Genomic DNA, 20,905 nt, shown 5'->3' on the forward strand with positions numbered 1-20,905 from the left:
AAAATCAGCTTAATATGTCCACGGCACATACTCCATGGTGATTTTCTCTGCTTTCTTAAAAGTTCAACTTGCTAGGAGTTTCCTTTCACTTCTATAAAGTGCAACTAATAAGCTGATGTGCAGCAACCTCCGGTGTAACAGCCTTGCCTTTGTGCATTGTGTCTTCTGCTGAATCTAATTCCTGTCGGAGAACCCGGTGTCACTCGGTGCAGCCGACATGCCGCCTGTTGATTCTTCGCATGTTACCATGATCCGCCTGCCGCTTCCTGGAGAAGATTTATTAAGGGTCGGATGCACCAAAGTTTTGATCTGAGATGATCTAAGATCTAGTAGGCTAACGTTGCACCAAGGCGGTTCAGCCCGTGATCGGGGTTCAAGTCTAGCTTCAATTTGATCCCTCAAAATAGTGAACTTAGTTTAGCAGCTGAATTCCAATTTGGCGGACTCACCTCCCAGGTAGTAAAATTACACCCACGTTTGCTGGTTATTGGAGTTCATTGGAGAGTAATCGACCACATTTGAGAACGTTGCACTCCTTTTCATATATTTGCACACCTTGGGATGTCCTAAAGGCAGAAAATGAAATCTTCTTCTACTATAATCAGGTGTAGATTTGTGCTACAATTTGCCCCCTCTTCTTTCTTTAGTAGTAATAAACCTGTTGGAAGCTCTTGCACCCGCTCTTAATTGGCACCGTCCACTTTCATCACCACGTTTCAAAACTGGTGAGTGGTAAGATAGGAAGCAACTGTAGCATAAATGTGAAAAGTGCCAACATTTGCAATTTTTCTACGTCAAAGAACTGCCATAAATTGAGAGCTTTATGACATCTGATTTGCCATCTTATTCCTAAATGCTTAAACTGAAATAGATATTAAAGCAACCCTCCGGTTTTCACACATAATGTTGTCCTAGGACCCGGAGGAGCAGTTATATCATCTGCTGCTGGTCTTCTGTGCTGATAATCCTCTGGTCGGCCAGTTCTGGCAGATCACATTTAATTGTCCTAGATAGCCGGTGCGATCTTCAGACTACATAATCCCCACAGTGCTACCAATGCTCTGTACATGCCGTCTGATTGGTCAGTGCTGCTCACATGATCAGTGCTGGCCAATTGGAGAGCAGGGCACAGTGTGCTTTAGGTAGCTAGAAAATTGCACTTGCCATCTTGGATGGCTGAAAACGGGATCCCGAATGAGCAGAATGTAGGGGACATCAGCAGAGAAGAACAACAGCAAGTAATATACCTTCCCCCCTACAGTCCTGGCACAGAATGTTGGAGGGTTGCTTTAAAGATTTTCCCATTTTACCAAGAAAAAAAATGTAAAGACTCACAGTCTTTTTCTCAGCCTGCAAGTCTTTGTGGCTTCATCAGCTTGGGCTCTCACACTCTTGGTCTTCTTCTTTGCCTAGTAGCATGTGTTCCTATAGTCTTGGTCTTCCAGTCTTCTCCTTGTGCTCTTACAGCCTTGGTCTTCCAGTCTTCTTCTTGTGCTCTTACAGCCTTGGTCTTCCAGTCTTCTTCTTGTGCTCTTACAGCCTTGATCTTCCAGTCTTCTTCTTGGACTCCTGTAGCCTTTGTCTTCCAGTCTTTTTCTTGGGCTCCTGTAGCCTTGGTCTTCCAGTCTTCTTCTTGTGCTCATATAGCCTTGGTCTTCCAGTCTTCTCCTTGTGCTCTTACAGCCTTGATCTTCCAGTCTTCTTCTTGTGCTCTTATTGCCTTCGTCTTCCAGTCTTCTTCTTGGACTCCTGTAGCCTTGGTCTTCCAGTCTTCTTCTTGTGCTCCTATAGTCTTGGTCTTCCAGTCTTCTTCTTGTGCTCTTATAGCCTTGGTCTTCCAGTCTTCTCCTTGTGCTCTTACAGCCTTGGTCTTCCAGTCTTCTTCTTGTGCTTTTATTGCCTTGGTCTTCCAGTCTTCTTCTTGTGCTCTTATAGCCTTGGTCTTCCAGTCTTCTCGTGCTCTTACAGCCTTGGTCTTCCAGTCTTCTTCTTGTGCTTTTATTGCCTTGGTCTTCCAGTCTTCTTCTTGTGCTCTTATTGCCTTGGTCTTCCAGTCTTCTTCTTGTGCTCTTATAGCCTAAGTATTCCTGTCTGCATGGAAACATCAGCATGTTCTCATTTGCTCTCACAGTCTTGGTCCTTTGGTCTTCTCAGCCTACAAATTTGCATGATAACATCAGCGTGCTCTTCTATGCTCTCACCATTTATGCTCTTTTTACATCAGCTGAATTCTCAGCTCGATGTAACGAACGTTAGGAAAGCAGGAGCGCTAACGGCAGCCACTAACACTCATGTAATAGTGGCTTTAGGGTTACTTTGCATGGGGACAACTGTTGGGTGCATAAATGTCTGATAGTCATTCCAACTTTAAAGAGGATATCTAAGGCAAATCCCGAAGACAAGGGTTTTGTTGCTCACAGCTACATCCTGTATTACAGTGTGGAGCCATTTATTCTTCATCTTGTACGTCGCTGGTTCAGTCTTTGTGGCCTTCATCAGTACTTCTTATGGAATTCATAGCCAGCAGTGTAAAAAGAAAGTCTCCAGACTTTTGTAGCTTTTTAATAAAGTTTGTACAAGTAATCAAATCCATGTAAGGACACGGATGCGGGAATAGCAGGTTTAGATTGATTGTGAGGTCTGAATGAGTATATTATTCATGGAGCTCAGATTAGGTGCGTACATGTTCATTTTTCTTTCTGATCCGACCTGCGTCAGTGATCAAGTATTTTGTTGTAACAAAGTAAATACACAAGTACCTGCAAATACTTCATACCGATACATTTGCTCCTTGTCATTTGCATTAGTGGTGTTGAGATGGGTGGTGGACATCAGGATGAGACCCCTGCACTAGTCTAATCTGCAGCCCACTTTACCAAATCCATCAGCATCTTTACTTGGAACATTGCATTGGTCTTTTCTTCTATTCCTCCTTCGAGGCAAATGATTGGCGGAATAATCATCAACAGCGCCTCCTATTGGAAGGTAAATAGATGACTAGGAATGTAAGCCAAACTAGAATAGCCGTGTACATACAGCTGCTTTGGGGTTCTTGTCCCTCATTGGCGCACAGTAGGGTTCTGTTGGCTAGGCTGGAGGTCATCAATGTGAAGCCAGGGGGTAATGTTTCTCATTGTGGAGAGCAGCACAAGGGTCCTGGGAGTCTTATAGGCCATGCAGTGGTAACCGTGAGAGTGCCATGGCAGTGTAGGGAGTCTTATAGGCCATAAGAGTCTACCCAGGTAGAGTGCCACAAGAGTGTAGCGTTCTATAAGCCATACAGTGCTCTCAGGGAGAGCACAACAAGCGTGTTGGGAGTCTTGTGGCGCTCTACCTGGGGAGTCTTTTAGGCCATGCAATACTAACAGGTAGAGTGCCACAAGGATGTAAGGGGTCTTATAGACTACAGGACTCCCTACACCTATGTGATGCGCTCTCCTGTGGGGCTCTACACAAGTAGAAACATTCCCCCCATTATTCCTCCTGGAAATATGTAAATTGACAACTGGGTGTTAGCATTGCCCTTGTGTGTCCCTACACAGTCTTAAAGGGGTTGTCTCACGAAAGCAAGTGGGGGTATACACTTCTGTATGGCCATATTACTGCACTTTGTAATATACATCGTGCATTAAATATGAGCCATACAGAAGTTATTCACTTACCTGCTCCATTGCTGGCGTCCCCGTCTCCATGGCTCCGTCTAATTTCGGGGTCTTCTTGCTTTTTTAGACGCGCTTGCGCAGAAGGGTCTTCTCCTTCTGGTCGGTCCGGGCACGAGCGGCGTTCTGGCTCTGCCCCCTTCTACGCGTCATCACGTAGCTCCACCCCGTCACGTGTGCCGATTCCAGCCAATCAGGAGGCTGGAATCGGCAATGGAACGCACAGAGCCCATGGTGCACCATGGGAGAAGACCCGCGGTGCACCATGGGAGAAAACCGCAGTGCATCCCTGGGAAAGGACCGGCGGCCATCTTGGGAGAAGAATTTTATAAGTTCATCTTTCATCACATCAGTGAGTAGAAAGCGGTTTAAAATGCTATTTTATGCCAGGGGGGTGACAGGGGGAATGGGGTAAGGTAAAATTTTGATGTTTGCCGCGAGACAACCCCTTTAAGCTTTCCAATCAATCCTGACAGTGTCGGAATACTGTTTGGACAAGGGAAATGGTAAGTTATCCATTTATTTATCCATTGTCAGGATTAATAACAGAGGAATGGCACAATTCAGAGTTTTAGGAAACTATGTGGCAGAATTATCATCTCTAGGGGAATACAAGTATTAAGTATAGCAGACGTCTTAGGATTACTGAGACATCCTTTTTTAAAACGACGGTAAGAGTCTGTTAACATCACGCTCGCGGTTCGTTCCCACTGTTCAAATTTGATTCTATCAGCTTCCATCGCAAAAATTATAAACCTTTTTTGTGGGATCCCCTTGTATTGACACCTCCAATGCTCTCTATAAGCGGGATATTGATGTAAACCAGTCAAACATGGCCTTTGTTTGGTCACTGAAGTCTTTGAACACATTGGCTCATACGTTGGGAGCACTTCCTCGAATGTAAGCCCCAAACATGACCTGAACCCATTCTTGTTGGATCTATATGGCCAAATTACCATATCATTAAAGGGATTGTCCAGGATTGAGATATTGATATCCTCAGGTTAGGTATCAGATTAGTGGGACTGCATACCAATCACAGTGCCATACATTGTATAGGAGCTCAGCGCCATTCTTAGGCCATGTGACCAAGCATCGTGATGAGAAGACACCATGACACTCAGCTGTGCGTCGCAAGCCTTTCAATCAGCTGAACGACGGCGGTCCTGAGTGACGGACCCCCTGCCACTCTAATATTGATGGGGCTCCTGACCATAAGTGATCGATATCATGGTCTCAGAAAACCCTTTTAACGAAGCATATCTCTTCAGACGTCTTCATTGTATGCATATATCACAGACACTTTCCCTTTAAAGCCGGCAGCCTAGGACACAGCATTTAATAGCAAGTTCCATACCAAAGACGGCGATATATAGAACCGCCTCCACATGATTGCAAATATAGTCAAAGCAAGTGTGCATTAATACAGTAATTATTTTCACTTATGCGCCGTGTTACGATGTAATGTTGTATAAATACTTTAATATGCTTAATTAATAGAACTAATGCGGGTCTATGGGAAGTGCTTACATGGCAAGCGCTCCGCTTCGGTGCCATAGTAGCCAAGTATTGTGTTCTGCCGCAGTGACTTGGAATTATTAAGTTTTAGATCTTTTTGGATTGTCGCTTCATAGTGAAAAATAATCAATATGATTTCCCACGGGACGCGGGATTTTGTAATTCCAACTTTTTGCCATTTTCTATGTTTTGGAGGCTGGAGATGCATGTGATAAGGGGCAGAGGTAGAAGAGGCTTTCTTCAGTTCACCGTCCCATCACACCGCCCAAGTTGGTTGAGTTGTCCCTCATCTAGATCTCTTCTGCGGAGACCTTGCTTATCAAGATGGTGGAAATTACAACACTTTTTCAAATACTGCAAGTTTTCCAGTCAGGAATCTAGAAAAGTCAGAGGACAGCCTGTTTGGTCGCTGTTATGGATGGCAACATAGTATGTAAGGCCGAAAAAAGACATCCAATTCAGCCTATTACCCCCCAATGGTGATCCAGAGGAAGGAAAAAAACAATGAGGTAGAAGCCAAATTTAATCATTTGATGGAAAAAAATTCCCTCCCAACTCCAATCCGGCAATCAGAATAATCCCCGGATCACCGACCTTCTGACCTTATTATAAATATCCCCTAAGATATAATCCAAATACTTTATTATTCAAAAAAGACAAAAACAACATCGAATGATATTTAAAATAAAGAGGCAAATGGTGGTAGCCATGAAATGTGACCAGAAGTCATAGGTTAGCCTGGTTCCCCAAAAATAAGCCCTAGCTGCACTACATTTAAAAAAACAGGAATACATTACCTATGAGGCTCGGCCCAGGTCCCTCCCACTGCTCTCCGGAGCTTCAATGCGCTTCTTGTAGTCCTGGTTACGGGATTCATAAATCCTGCCTGTGGAGGTGGGATTTATGAATTGGCCAATCAATGCCGCGGCTCAGCCAATTCAAAAATCCTGCCTCCACAACGCGATGTCTGTGTTTGGTTCTTCAACCGCTGCTCAGCCAATCAATGCAGCGCTCAATGAACCAATCACAGCCATCGCATTAGTTTATCAAGCGCTGCGTTGATAGGCTGAACAGCACTCGAGAACCAATCAGAGCCATCGCCTATCGCTTCCTGGAGGTGGGATTTATGAATCCTGTAACCAGAAAGTGATCCTCTGTGGGAAGCCAAGAACTGCAAGAAGTGCATTGGAGCTCAGGAGAGCAGTGGGAGGGGCCTGAACCAAGCCTACTAGGTAAGTATCATAAGACCTCCCCCAAAAATAGGACCTAGGGCTTCTTTTGGGATAAACATTAAAGGGGTTGTCCCGCGCCGAAACGAGTAGCCCCCCCGTTCGGCGCGAGACAAACCCGATGCAGGGATAAAAAAAAAAAACGGATAGTGCTTACCTGAATCCCCGCGCTCCGGTGACTTCTTACTTACCTTGTGAAGATGGCCGCCGGGATCTTCACCCTCGGTGGACCGCAGGTCTTCTGTGCGGTCCATTGCCGATTCCAGCCTCCTGATTGCCTGGAATCGGCACACGTGACGGGGCGGAGCTACGAGGAGCCGCTCTCCGGCACGAGCGGCCCCATTCAGAAGACAGAAGACCGGACTGCGCAAGCGCGTCTAATCGGGCGATTAGACGCTGAAGATTAGACGGAACCATGGCGACGGGGACGCTAGCAACGGAACAGGTAAGTGAATAACTTCTGTATGGCTCATAATTAATGCACGATGTATATTACAAAGTGCATTAATATGGCCATGTATATACCCCAACTTTGTTTCGCGGGACAACCCCTTTAATATAAGACAGGGTCTTATTTTCAGGGAAACACGGTAGTTTCATGTGTGCAATTGTGCATATACACACTGAAATATAGGCCTGGATGGCCAACTTCCAAAAGCCTATGTGGAAATTAATAAATCAGCACCACCAAACCCCTATTAAAACACCCCAACATGTTTCGCCTTGGGGCGTCCTCAGGGGGACCAACAACCAGGGCAATAATGAGGAGTATACCTAGGGCAATTTCATAATATATTAATGATTTTAGCATATAATATTGTATCGCTGAAGAAAGACGTCCAGGTCCATCTCGCACTCTTTTATCGAGTTCACCATCACCATATCGCCAGGAGAGAGTTCAACAGGCTCACTGCTCTTACAGTAAAGAACCCCCTTCTATGTCGGTGTAGAAACCTTCTTTCCTCTAGACATAGAGGATGCCCCTTTATTACAGTCACAGTCCTGGGTATAATAGATGATGGGAGGGATCTCTGTACTGACCCCTGATATATCTATACATAGTTATTAGAGTGCTCCCTTGTTACAGTTCTGGGTATAATAGATTATGGGAGAGATCTCTGTACCCCTGATATATCTATACATAGTTATCAGAGCGCCCCCTTGTTACAGTCCTGGGTATAATAGATGATGGAAGAGATCTCTGTACTGACCCCTGATATATCTATACATAGTTATTAGAGCGCCCCCTTGTTACAGTTCTGGGTATAAATAGATGATGAGAGTGATCTCTGTACTGACCCCTGATATATCTGTACATAGTTATTATAGTGCCCCCTTGTTACAGTCCTGGGTATAATAGAGGATGGGAGAGATCTCTGTACTCACCTCTGATATATTATACATAGTCATTAGAGTGCCCCTTGTTACAGTCCTGGGTGTAAATAGATGGTGGGAGAGATCTCTGTACTGTCCCCTGAAATATCTATACATAGTTATTAGAGCGCCCCCTTAATACAGTCCTGGGTATAATAGATGATGGGAGAGATCTCTGTACTGACCCCTGATGTAGCTATACATAGTTATTAGAGCGCCCCCTTGTTACAGTCCTGGGTATAATAGATGATGGGAGAGATCTCTGTACTGACCCCTAATATATCTATACATAGTTTTTAGAGCGCCCGCTTATTACAGTCCTGGGTGTAAATAGATGATGGGAGATCTCTGTACTGACCCCTGATATATCTATACATAGTTATTAGAGCGCCCCCTTGTTACAGTCCTGGGCATAATAGATGATGGGTGAGATCTCTGTACTGACCCCTGATATATCTATACATAGTTATTAGAGCGCCCCCTTAATACAGTCCTAGGTATAATAGATGATGGGAAAGATCTCTGTACTGACCCCTGATATATTTGAACATAGTTATTAGAGCGCCCCCTTAATACAGTCCTAGGTATAATAGATGATGGGAGAGATCTCTGTACTGACCCCTGATATATTTGAACATAGTTATTAGAGCGCCCCCTTGTTACATTCCTGGGTATAATAGATGATGGGAGCGATCTCTGTACTTACCCCTGATATATTATGCATAGTTATTAGAGCGCCCCCATGTTACAGTCCTGGGTATAAATAGATGATGGGGGTGATCTCTGTACTGACCCCTGATGTATCTATGCATAGCTATTAGAGCGCCCCCTTATTACAGTTCTGGGTAAAATAGATGATGGAAGAGATTTCTGTACTGTCCGCTGATAAATCTATACATAGTTATTAGAGCGCCCCCTTGTTACAGTTCTGGGTAAAATAGATGATAGGAGAGATCTCTGTACTGACCCCTGATGTATTTATACAGTTATTAGAGCGCCCCCTTGTTACACTCTTGGGTATAATAGATGATAGGAGCGATCTCTGTATTGCCCCCTGATATATTATACATAGTTATTAGAGTTCCCCCTTCTTACAGTCCTGGGTATAATAGATGATGGTAGAGATCTCTGTATTGACCCCTGATATATCTATACATAGTTATTAGAGCGCCCCCTTGTTACAGTCCTGGTATAAAAGATGATGGGAGAGATCTCTGTACTGACCCCTGATATAGTATACATAGTTATTAGAGCGCCCCCTTGTTACACTCCTGGGTATAATAGATGATGGGTGAGATCTCTGTACTGACCCCTGATATATCTATACATGGTTATTAGAGCACCCCCTTGTTACAGTCCTGGTATAACAGATGATGGGAGAGATCTCTGTACTGATCCCTGATATATCAATACATAGTTATTAGAGCGCCCCCCCTTGTTACAGTCCTGGTATAACAGATGATGGGGGAGATCTCTGTACTTACCCCTGATATCTTATACATAGTTATTAGAGCACCCCCTTGTTACAGTCCTAGGTATAACAGATGATAGGAGAGATCTCTGTACTGACCCCTGATGTGTATATATATATATATATATATATATATATATATATATAGTTATTAGAGCGCCCCCTTGTTACAGTCCTGGTATAATAGATGACGGGACAGATCTCTGTACTGTCCCCTGATATATCTATACATAGTTATTAGAGCGCCCCCTTGTTACAGTCCTGGGTATAATAGATGATGGGAGAGATCTCTATACTGACTTCTGATATCTCTATACATAGTTATTAGAGCGCCCCCTTGTTACAGTCCTGGGTATAATAGATGATAGGAGAGATCTCTGTATTGACCCCTGATATATTATACATAGGTATTACTGCTTCCTATGGTACCCCACAAGTAACAGTGACCCCTCCAATACTGCCCCCTGTGGTACCCCACTAGTAACTGTGACCTTTCCAATACTGCTTCCTGTGGTACCCTACTAGTAACAGTGACCCTTCCAATACTGCCCCTGTGATACCCCACTAGTAACAGTGACCTTTCCAATACTGCCCCTTTGGTACCCCACTAGTAACGGTGACCCCTCCAATACTGCTTCCTATGGTACCCCACAAGTAACAGTGACCCCTCAAATACTGCCCCCTGTGGTACCGCACTAGTAACAGTGACCCTTCCAATACTGTCCCCTGTGGTACCCCACTAGTAATGGTGACCAAATCAGAGTACATACCATTTCTAACCCCCCTCTGCTTTCTATCACGGACCACTTACTCACCCCCTTACTCACATTCTCCCCAGACCAAGCATTCTCATTTTACATACCAACTTTTTATACGGCACAGTATCAAATGCTTTGGAAAAGTCCAGATACACAAGATCCAGTGACTCCCGGCTCCAGTCTAGAACTTACCTCCTTGTAGAGGCTGATCAAGTTGGTGTGACAGGAGCGAGCTCTCATAAACCCGCTGATACGGACTTTGGGATAGAATAATACAGCGCAGGAGCATTTTAAACTTTGCTAAGACTATGTTCACATCTTCTGAGTTATGGCATCTGCGTTAGGAGCCTCCACCGCAGAGATGCCACAAAATGCTGGAGGGAAAAGTCCTGCATGACGGACCTTCTCATCCGGTAAAAGCTGGACCGCTGAACGGAGGCCATACGGACACCATTATAGCCAATGAGCATTGATTGGCGTTGTTCGGTTCCATCATAAGACGGGTGCGTTCGGCTGGGGGATTCCCCTTTCTTGCTCCCATAATAGAACAGGAAAATGAAATCCCCAAATGCAAATGTGAACGTCGCCTTACGGGTACGCTGCTATCTAGTCATACAAGAGGAATTGTGTGAAACACAAGACCATCGTAATTGTAGCGCTGCTCTTAGTTTACATTGCCTAAGGCCTCATGTCCACGGGGAAAATTGGGCCCGCTACGGATTCTACATGTAGAATCTGCAGCGGGTCCCTCCTGCCCCGCGGACATGAGCGCTGAAAATAACAATAAATAAGAATTTACCTATCCGTAGCGGGCGGCGAAGCTCTGCTCTTCCTCACGGCCGGATCTTCTCTTTCGGCCGGCGGATGAATTCCTTACGCCGGCGGCACGTCGCCGGCACGTCGTCGACGTGCCGCGCGCATGCGCCGGGCACATCCGCCGAGCCGAAGCAAGGGAGATGCGGCCGTGAGGAAGAGAAGAGCTTCCCGGCCCGCTGCGGGTGAGTAAATTCTTTAAATTCCTATTTTAGGTCTCCCGCTGATCCGGACGGCTTCCATAGGCCTCAATAGAAGCCCGCGGGAGCCGTCCCCGCGGGAGACCCGCACGAAAATGGAGCATGGTCCAGATTTTTTCATGCTCCATTTTTTTTTAAATGCCTTTTATTGACGATCCTCGGGTATTTATCTACCCGCGGGTGGTCAATGCATCCCTATGGGGTGCGGATCCGCGCGCGGGAGATCCGCTGCGGATTTTAAATCACATTTTGCCCGTGGACATGAGGCCTAAGGCCTCCCTCACACAGGGCGTTTGCAGAAACGCAGCGTTTTTCAACGCTGCGTTACTGCAGATTCCGCCCCGTTTCAGCAGCGCTGGCATACTTTATGCCAGCGTTTTGGCTGCGTTTTCAGCTCGGCTGAAAACGCAGCCAAGAATGCTGAAAAGAAAAAAAAAAGCAATACTCACCTAGCTGCTGTGGTCCGGGTCGAGGCCGCTGGTCTCTGCCGCTGATCCGGGCTTCCTCGGCACCCCCAAGTCTATTGCCGGAGGCCAGGTTTGAGAACCCGGCCTCCGGCAATAGAGTGCTGTGATTGGTTGTCTGTGCTTGCTCGATGCCCAATCACAGCCCTTCATTGACTGTCTCAGCCAATCAGAGCTTGCCGGCGCTGATTGGCTGAGACAGTCAATGAAGAGCTGTGATTGGGCATCGAGCGTACCAACAACCAATCACAGCACTCTATTGCCAGAGGCGGGGTTCTCAAACCTGGCCTATGGCAATAGACTTGTGAATGCAGGGGAAGCCCGGATCAGCGGCAGAGACCAGCGGCCGCGACCCGGACTGCAGCGGCTAGGTGAGTATTGCTTTCTTTTTTTTGTCTAACTGGGACTGATTTTCGGGGTAGGGCTTCTATTACAAGCCCTTACCCCGAAAATCAGTGAGCGGTTAACGCTGCCAAAAACGCCGCACCAAGTGTTGCCGCGTTTTCAGCAGTGCTAAAACCGCTGCCCCTTCATTTCAATGGGCGACGCAGGGCTGAAAACGCCCCAAAATAGAACATGCATCGCTGTCAAAGCGCAGCGTTGGGAGGCGCTGCGTTTTCAGCCCTGTGTGAGCAGCCCCATTGAAATGAATGGGAGTGTTGTACAGCGTTTAGCGCTGGGCTGAAAAGGCAGCGCTAAATGCTGTATAAAACGCCCTGTGTGAGGGAGGCCTTAGACTGATGACAGGGTCCCTTTAAGACAGGAAATTCCTGCTGCCTGCAGCCACCAATAGGGGGCGCTAATAAGCTTGCTGCATGCTGCTTTGTTACGGAGTTCAATGTATAAATGTAAAAGGAAGCTAATGTTTCGGGTTGGCTTTCCTCGCTACATTTTGCTGTTTCTCCCTCGCTCTGTAGACCCCGGAGATTAGGCCATTTTATAATGGTTAACAAATAGGCAAGTAAATAAAAAGCCGACAGAGGAATCTGAGATTTGTAGCTCCTGCACTAATAGCAAATAAGAGTTGTGTGATCGGCTGGATATCTCAGATGTTTACCACCTCCACACTAGCGGACGAGACCGCACGCAGAACACGCGCATCTTGCCGAGTTCACACACTGTTAACATCACAACCTGTTCTCCGCAGGACGGCGCCATGACTGATCGCTAGCTTGTTCCATCTAACGATGTGCCGAAGGATGAAACAACCCGACTCTTGCAGGTGTTAGATCATTTCCTCTCTGTATCTGAGAAATATCATCTGTCTTCACGTATCACAGAGAAATAGAAATGATCCCTATCTGGACCAATCTGGTAATCGTCGCTCGGCCGGGGCTCCAGGAAGATGAGTCCAAGATGATGGAAGACCTTATAGGGACGTTTCCTAATAGACACCTTCTTATGACCCCCCAGGGACCACCCTAGCAAAACAGAATTTGGAAGCATGAGAAGAAGCATAGAAACTTAATTTGAAAGTGCATAACAAGAGGAGTAACCTGAAGCTCCTGGCCCCAATGCAAAATCTGTAAGCGGGCCCCTACTGTAATGCTTTCTTATAGTACTGGGCTATCTATATGGAGAAGAGAGGCCTTATGGCCCCCCCTATGGCTCCTGGGCCCGAGTGCAACCGCATCCTCTATAGCTACACCCCTAAATAACCCAAATACTGATTAATGGGGTTGTGCCACTACTGCAAATTATCGCCTTTCCACAAGATAGGGTATCAGTGGGAGTCTACTCCACTGAGACTGTAACGTCCCACAGCAACCAAGATACGAGGCTCATGCTGCAGAGCTGGCATGGTAGAGTTGGCACTTGTCATGGTGGCTCTACCAAACTCCTACCCGGAGGGATGCGTGCGACCTCGGCCAAACCACTGCTAGGTCTCTTCCAGGCAACGCTGGGACAGCGGTTACCTGTATAGGGTTGTGTAGTGGACCGTAGAGGTTGTCACTCGTGATGCCACCGTTCCTTCACACCGTTGATCATCCAGCAGTAGATAGAATAGAGTCCACACACTGTTATGCTTAAATACCCCAATCACTGGGAACGGGCCGTGACTGGAACTTTACTTCTTGTGATACAAACTTCACACGCCAGTGCAGGAATGACAGTTAGGCAAGGTCAGGGAGGAGAACGCAGGATGACACCGGACCTTCAGGCCAAGTTATCTGTAAGGCTCCGCTCCTAGAAAGAGAACACTCCGGAGGAGGATGGGGGAAGGGAACACTCCACTGACACTCACTTGTACTCTGTAGCGGGAACACTGCGCAGCGGACTCCTTTCTTTTTCTGTCTCACTTCACACAGACGGTTCCTGGAATTGGGGTCCTCAGGAAAACCTCTCCTCCGCTTCCATCACTCCACCACATGAGGGTTGAAGGTACTCACACTCTTCTTACAGCCGTTAAAGTAGATAGAACCAAACCTAACTCTCAATCACTCATATTTATATCCATACGACCCCATGTGACGAAACAAACTTGTTACATTTTCCAGACATATCCCAGCCACTTGCAGACATTAACCTCTTACATGCTGCAGCTGTGCAATACACATAACAGCAGACAAGACATTTTGCACAGTGCATCCACATTGAAGACATGACATGTATGACAATTGTGGAGGGGCCAGAAATGGGTGTTTCGGACCACTACAAAAACAGTGATCCCATGTCCCTCTCTCCTTATTGCAGGGTTACTGCACTACCAGCAGTGATGAGGTGGCTAGTGGGGTGCTGGTTGTGCAAGCAGATTAGCTCTCCATTCACTTTCAATGGGACTGTGGAAATACCTGAGTCGGTGCCGCTTAGCAATTTTCGTAAGCCCCTTTGAAATGAATGGAGTGCTGAGCACGCATGCTCGTCCAGTGCTTCATTCACAGTGACATGACTATGTGGGAAGAAGCCACCCCTGCAGTGACAGGAAAGGGGGACACTCGTTCTTGAGATCGGTAGGGGTCTTGAGATCGGTAGGGGCCTCAGCTGTTAGACCCCCTCCACTGATCAGCAAATTAGTATATATGACCAAAATAGTGAATGGAGATAGTTCTCCGAGGCCATAGGAGGACACACTTCATCGACGGGATAGGACTTGTCTGTTTATTCTTCTTTTCTTAAATTACCTATTAGGGCTTTTTGAGTTCAATGGGTTGTTCAGTTGCAAACTATTGATGGGCCAATCTGCAAGATATGTCATCAGTAGTGAATCGGTGGGAGTCCAAAGCCCAGGACCACCGTTGATCAGCGTTTTTTTGGACCAGCGAACTTGCTCACTGAGCTGATTTCTGCAGGAAGAAGACAGCTGCCACTCCCAGTGCAGTGGCCAGACTTGGCATTACAGGCAAAGATCCTAATCAGTTCAATGGCAACATGGCATGCAATACCAATCCTGGCCACTGGAGTGAGAATGAAGCTGTCTGCTTCCTGCAGAAAAAAGCTCTGTACATGAGCACACTGGTCTGTAAACAGCTTATCAGCAAGGATTCCGGAAGGCGGACTCCCGCTGATCTACTATTGATGAACTACCTTGCGCATAGGCCCATCAATAGTTTGCAACAGGACAACCCCTTTAATAGCATTGATTTGCCCATTAGGGACCCTTACACATTAGTTGTAGCAGTGAGCTGGACCTGGTGTAGCAGTGCATTATGTAGAAGATGAATGGTATCAATTGATGGCTTAGATCAAATGGCCACTTTATTAGAGCCCTCACCCTCTCACGATTGACGCTTCCCTGGATGGTAATTCTCCCCGTGACCCCGGAGTGCGGCATGAAATCACGTGACAAGTTTTCCGCAGATCAGTTTCAGTGTGAATCCACATTAGATGGGAAAATCCAGCGATCGGAGTGACTTCCCATGAGGCCGGTCATCAGTGCTGGACTAGCCGGGGTCTCACTGCCAACCACGGGGAGGGGTTCTCATGTAGTGGTGTGGAGAGTATACTGAAAATGGCGCAATCGAGGAAAACATCCAGTGAAAGGGGATCCTTGTAGACGGAAACAACTCATCACTGAAAGGGGTCAGAGGAGGATGTCAGGAATCATTCTGACCACCAGGCTGCACAGTCAGCTGAATACATCGCTGGAGCTCCAACTAAAGTGTCCGACCACACAACTCGCCGTTCCTCCGCACGGATGATATAACAGCAGGCGACCAGTTCCAGCGCCATTGTGTCTAAGAGAAACGGGAAGACTCCAGCGGGCAAAAGAGCCCAAAACTTGTATCACTGAGCAGCGGAAAAACATCTCCTGGTCAGATGAATCCAGATTTCCGTCGCTGATGGGAGGTCAGAATTTAGCACAAGCAGCATGAATCGCTGACCCCTTCCTGTCAGCCGGTCAGAAGTCCTAGTGGAATTTACGGCATGACTATTGCGCTACTAGATGGGGAGATAATAAAGCGGCCATTCACTGTACATCTCGTCTCATCTACCAGAGCGCTGATTATTAGTTTTACATACATTATAGCAGGACCGTCTTCATTTGCATACAGCTAACTCAGGTGTCACTGAACAGAAAAAAACTGACCCAAAGCAACCAATCAGAGCTCAGTCTTCGTTCCTTAAACTGCGCTGAACAAATGATCTCTGCGCTGTGATTGGTCGCAGTTTTTATACATAAGTCCCTGCATCATTTTCCTTTATATCAGCAAAATGGGAAAAAAAAAGGAGGTAAAGACCAACGCCGTTGACGCTCTGTAATTCCAGCATTCAGTGTTCTTGCGGTCGAGCCAATGTGTGTGTCGACTTCACCACGAAAATCCGCTCAACTTCCACCGCCAACTTTCTCCAAGTTAATGGCTTCAGCTCAAGAACGGGTCTCATGCATATTCTAAGACGCCGCATTCTAAATGCCTTTCTTAGACCAAACCTTCGCACACTGCTACATTTTTGTCTTCTTAATTTGACTTCTACAAAATATTGCATCACAATAAATTATTCAGGCCGGCCGGCTTTTCATCTTCTGAGACGCGTCTTCATGTGATCTCTTAACAACTATTTATTTAATACCAAACCAGAAATCTCGCGAACGCCTCGCACCGGCGCCCCGGGGCATATTTCTTAAATAAAAGCTCTCGATCTTTGTATACCTAGAATTTACATACGAAAGGAGCGAGCCGGCAGAGGCTCACCTCTTAAAAATAATATTAATTAAAAACTTTAAAAAAAAATGACCAATTCTGCGTTTTGGGTTTAAGGAGAAACGATGCCAAATTTAATTTTCGCTTTACAACTGTTACATTTTTGCATTTGATCATTTTTTTTTCTTTCTTTTCGCCGCATTTTCAGTCCGGTAAATTCAACACCTTTTTAGATGTACTGGACAGTTTAATAGGACTCAGCAGGGAAAAAAAAAAAGATTTAGTCGTCTGCATCAAGCGAGCGGGGAGATAGCGTCTGATCATCGACATCATTTGCATACAAATTTATAGTCTGTTCTAGATAAAGGTTAAAAGAGATAAATGAGCGTTTCTGTAATATTCGCTAGTCACGAGCCGCCACATAATTTACTATGTTTGTGCTTTCAATCATAACATCAATAAAGGTAATTATAGACAGTGGATAACTCACCTTAATTTCCGGTAATTGCTATATACCTCCCCTCCCCCACCTACCCACAACCGCACTCTTTTATTTTTCGCCGTATCATTTAGAGGTGATTTTGCTCGCACTAATTCCACGCTGTTACAAGGGGATATTTTCCGGAGTCCTCACCTATATTCAGGGGAGCTCAACCCAAATACGGCACCCAAAATTGCCTGCGAGGCAGATGGTGTAGTTCTAGATATCATAAGGGCTCATTCACACCAGGGAATTTACGCAGCTGACTTACACGCACAAAAAACCGCGACTATTAGAACCGACACGCGCAAAAAAAAAAGCACATCTAAAAAGAAAGGACATCAGCAACTGAAATTCCCTGCTGCACGAAAATATAGGTCTTAACCCATCCTTGGTGCGCAAAGCACAGACGTGTCCATAGACTCCTATGGGAGACTATGCGAGCCGGCCGGCAAAGGGAGAATAAGGGATTCCCCCACAGAGGGGATAGAGGGGATTAACTTGTTCTCCCCTGCAGGAGAAATCCTGTAAACCCCTTCATCCCAGCTGCGGGGGAATCCCTTGTTCTCCACTGCAGGGGAACCCCTCCATCCTTTTTGAGATGAAAGGAAGTCCCAGGGGAACCCCCTGAATTTCGGTGGGGCTTCCCTTCACTGCATAGAGAGAGATGAAGTGAAGCCGCAGGAAACCCCCTTCATCTCCAATTTCTACGCAGGAGATTTAAGTGGGATTTGCAGTGAAAACTTCTGGGGGCACCAATCCCAATTATTGCTACTAATCTGCTAATTAGACCGCATGAAGATGGCAGAGCTGTGCGCACGGACCCTGCGGCAGTTGGAGTCCCTCCAGCCCTATATCACAACTCTGTGTGCCACCATATAGTGCTTCCATACAGCGCTCTATCATAAAGATATCTTTGCTCAAAGCAATATAGCCCCAGAAGGGGTTTTACCCACTTATTAACCCTGCGATATCGCAGCGTTTTCTTCAATGGGACTTTCTTCTAATGTTAAAATCGCAACGCACAAAAATTGCAAGTTTATGGTTTTGCGATTCTTGTGCGATTTTAACACTAGATAGTCCCATTGAAAAAAACACAGCGATAAAACCCCTTGGTGGGTAAAAACCCTTCTGCGGCGTCTGATTGAGCACAACACATCGTATTACATAGGAATGCAACTAATGAAAAACCCTAACATGGCTCCACAGACACCTATGGGCGAGGTAGTACATGACTATGCAAGTCACACGTTGTAATGAATGCAGGAGTATATACAGAATGCATGGGGCACCATAGAGAATCTCAAAATTACCCCAAGCTGTCCTAGTGCCCCTTTTGCGCCCCATAAGGTAATGGTGCCTCACTCAGTAATGATTCGCCCACAGAGCACACAACAAAAATGACGCTTTCTTTGTGCCTCCCACACAATAATAATGCTCTTTTATGCCCCACATTATTCCTTTTTGTGCCCCTCCACAAGGTACTAATGCCCACTTGGTTCCTCATAAAAGTAATAGTACCCCCTCTGTGCCCCAGCTCAGCCTTTATCCAAAAGAAATGTCTGTCCCATTGAGGAGCTCACGCCCGCAGGGCTAAGGCCTCCTGCACACGGACGGAAATTTTGCGGTGGGATTTCCCGCAGAATTTCCGCCCCTGGACGCCTGCATAGGATTGCATTGCAAAACGCAATCCTATGCAGACAGCTGCGATTTGTCCGTGTGAAAGTACACACGGAAAACAAATCGCAGCACGCTCTATTTCTGTGCAGGTCTCGCAGGCGCCCGCACAGAAATGTCTCTCCCGGTGCCCCGACTCTGCTCTGCGCATGTTCTGGTTGTCCGGCAGCTGGCACATCACAGAGCCGGAGCCACGGGGGAGGTGAGCGCCGCACTGGTCCCTGCAGGGGCTCGGGTCGGGTCCTGCTGCGAGAATTCTTGCAGCGGGATCCGACTCAGCCGTCTGCAGGCGGCCTAATACTGCGCACTGCAGTTCCTCTCACACCAGGGAGTAGTCCCAGCTCCTCATTCCACAGCCTAGCTGCACAGACACAGGGGAGCATCCCCAGTTTCTCACACTGCAGCATGGCTGCACAGACTCAGACTCATGGGAGTATCCCCTCTCCTCACACTGCAGCCTAGCTTCACAGACAAAGGGGAGTATCCCCCACACCTCACACTGCAGAATAACTGCACAGACAAAGGGGAGTATCCCCCACACCTCACACTGCAGCCTAGCTGCACAGACAAAGGGGAGTATCCCCCATACCTCACACTGCAGAATAGTTGTACAAACTATCTCCTGCTCCCAGAGCTGCTCATTGTTCCCACTTCCTCTTAAAGCCACAGTTCTGTTACACCGAAAAAACTTCACATAACAACTAACATGGGAAGTCAAAAGTATTGTACTCTTCTTACACCCCAGTAGGTAATAGTGCCTCCTTTGTGCCTTCACAAAGTAACAGTGCTCACACAAAGTAATATTACCCCCTCTATGCCCCTATATAGTAATGGTGCCCCCTCCCTGCTCCACACAAAGTATTAGTGTCCTCTCTGTTTATGCATAATGCAATAGTGCCCCCACAAAGTAATAGTACGCCCTCTGTGCCCCTACATAGGTCCACAGCCACAAACCATGAATGTTCTGTCCAACAGCACAGAAGAGCCTATAGGCTGCCTGTCCACGGGCGATGATCCGTTGCTATGGAAATCGCAGTGCCAGCATCCACGAGCGGAGAATCATAGTGATTCTCCGCTCACAGGATTTAAATCGCGGCATGCTGCTAGATAGGCTCACCGCTGAGACCTTTCAGCTCTTCCCCCTCGTCCCCCGTGGCGGAATATGGCTTACAATATTCCGCCTCGGCTGTGGACAGGGGGCCTTATTCTTCACGCTGCTGCCTGGCTTTGTGCATAACCCAACTCCTCCCCTGTCTCCTGCTCTTAAAGTGCAACATCTGAAGCTCCGGAGAGCAGGAGGCGGGAGAGGAGTTACGCACAGTGCTGTGCGCATCGAATGGTAGCATTAAAAAGTACAGCTCATCCCATAAAAAACAAGCCTCCCTACTGCTGTGCTGATGAAGGAATTAAAGGGGTTGTCCCGCGCCGAAACCATTTTTTTTTTTTCAATAGGCCCCCCGTTCGGCGCGAGACAAACCCAATGCATGTGTTAAAAAAAAACTAAACGTTTAGTACTTACCCGAATCCCCGCGCTGCGGTGACTTCTTCCTTACCTTAGCAAGATGGCCGCCGGGATCTTCACCCACGATGCACCGCGGGTCTTCTCCCATGGTGCACCGTGGGCTCTGTGCGGTCCATTGCCGATTCCAGCCTCCTGATTGGCTGGAATCGGCACACGTGACGGGGCGGAGCTACGAGGACCAGCTCTCCGGCACGAGCGGCCCCATTCACCAGGGAGAAGACCGGACTGCGCAAGCGCGTCCAATCGGGCGATTAGACGCTGAAATTAGACGGCACCATGGCGACGGGGACGCTAGCAACGGAGCAGGTAAGTGAATAACTTCTGTATGGCTCATAATTAATGCACGATGTATATTACAAAGTGCATTAATATGGCCATACAGAAGTGTATAACCCCACTTGCTTTCGCGGGACAACCCCTTTAAGTCATAGCTCATGGAAAATGTCTGATAGTTAAAGGGTTAAGTACGCTATGCTCTAGGTATGGCATGCTCTTATTTGGCCATAGGCCTCTCTATAACACTTGAACTAGACCACAAAAAACCCAAGCAGAAAATAAAAACATGCTGAAAAACACGTGAGGTTTTTTTTTTTACTGCAATGAAAAACAAATGTGTGAAAAAGAACAAAACCTGCAAGTCTGGAAGTAGAGGGAAGCA

This window comes from Eleutherodactylus coqui, chromosome 8 (assembly GCF_035609145.1).
Source record: "Eleutherodactylus coqui strain aEleCoq1 chromosome 8, aEleCoq1.hap1, whole genome shotgun sequence".
Lineage (NCBI taxonomy): Eukaryota > Metazoa > Chordata > Amphibia > Anura > Eleutherodactylidae > Eleutherodactylus > Eleutherodactylus coqui.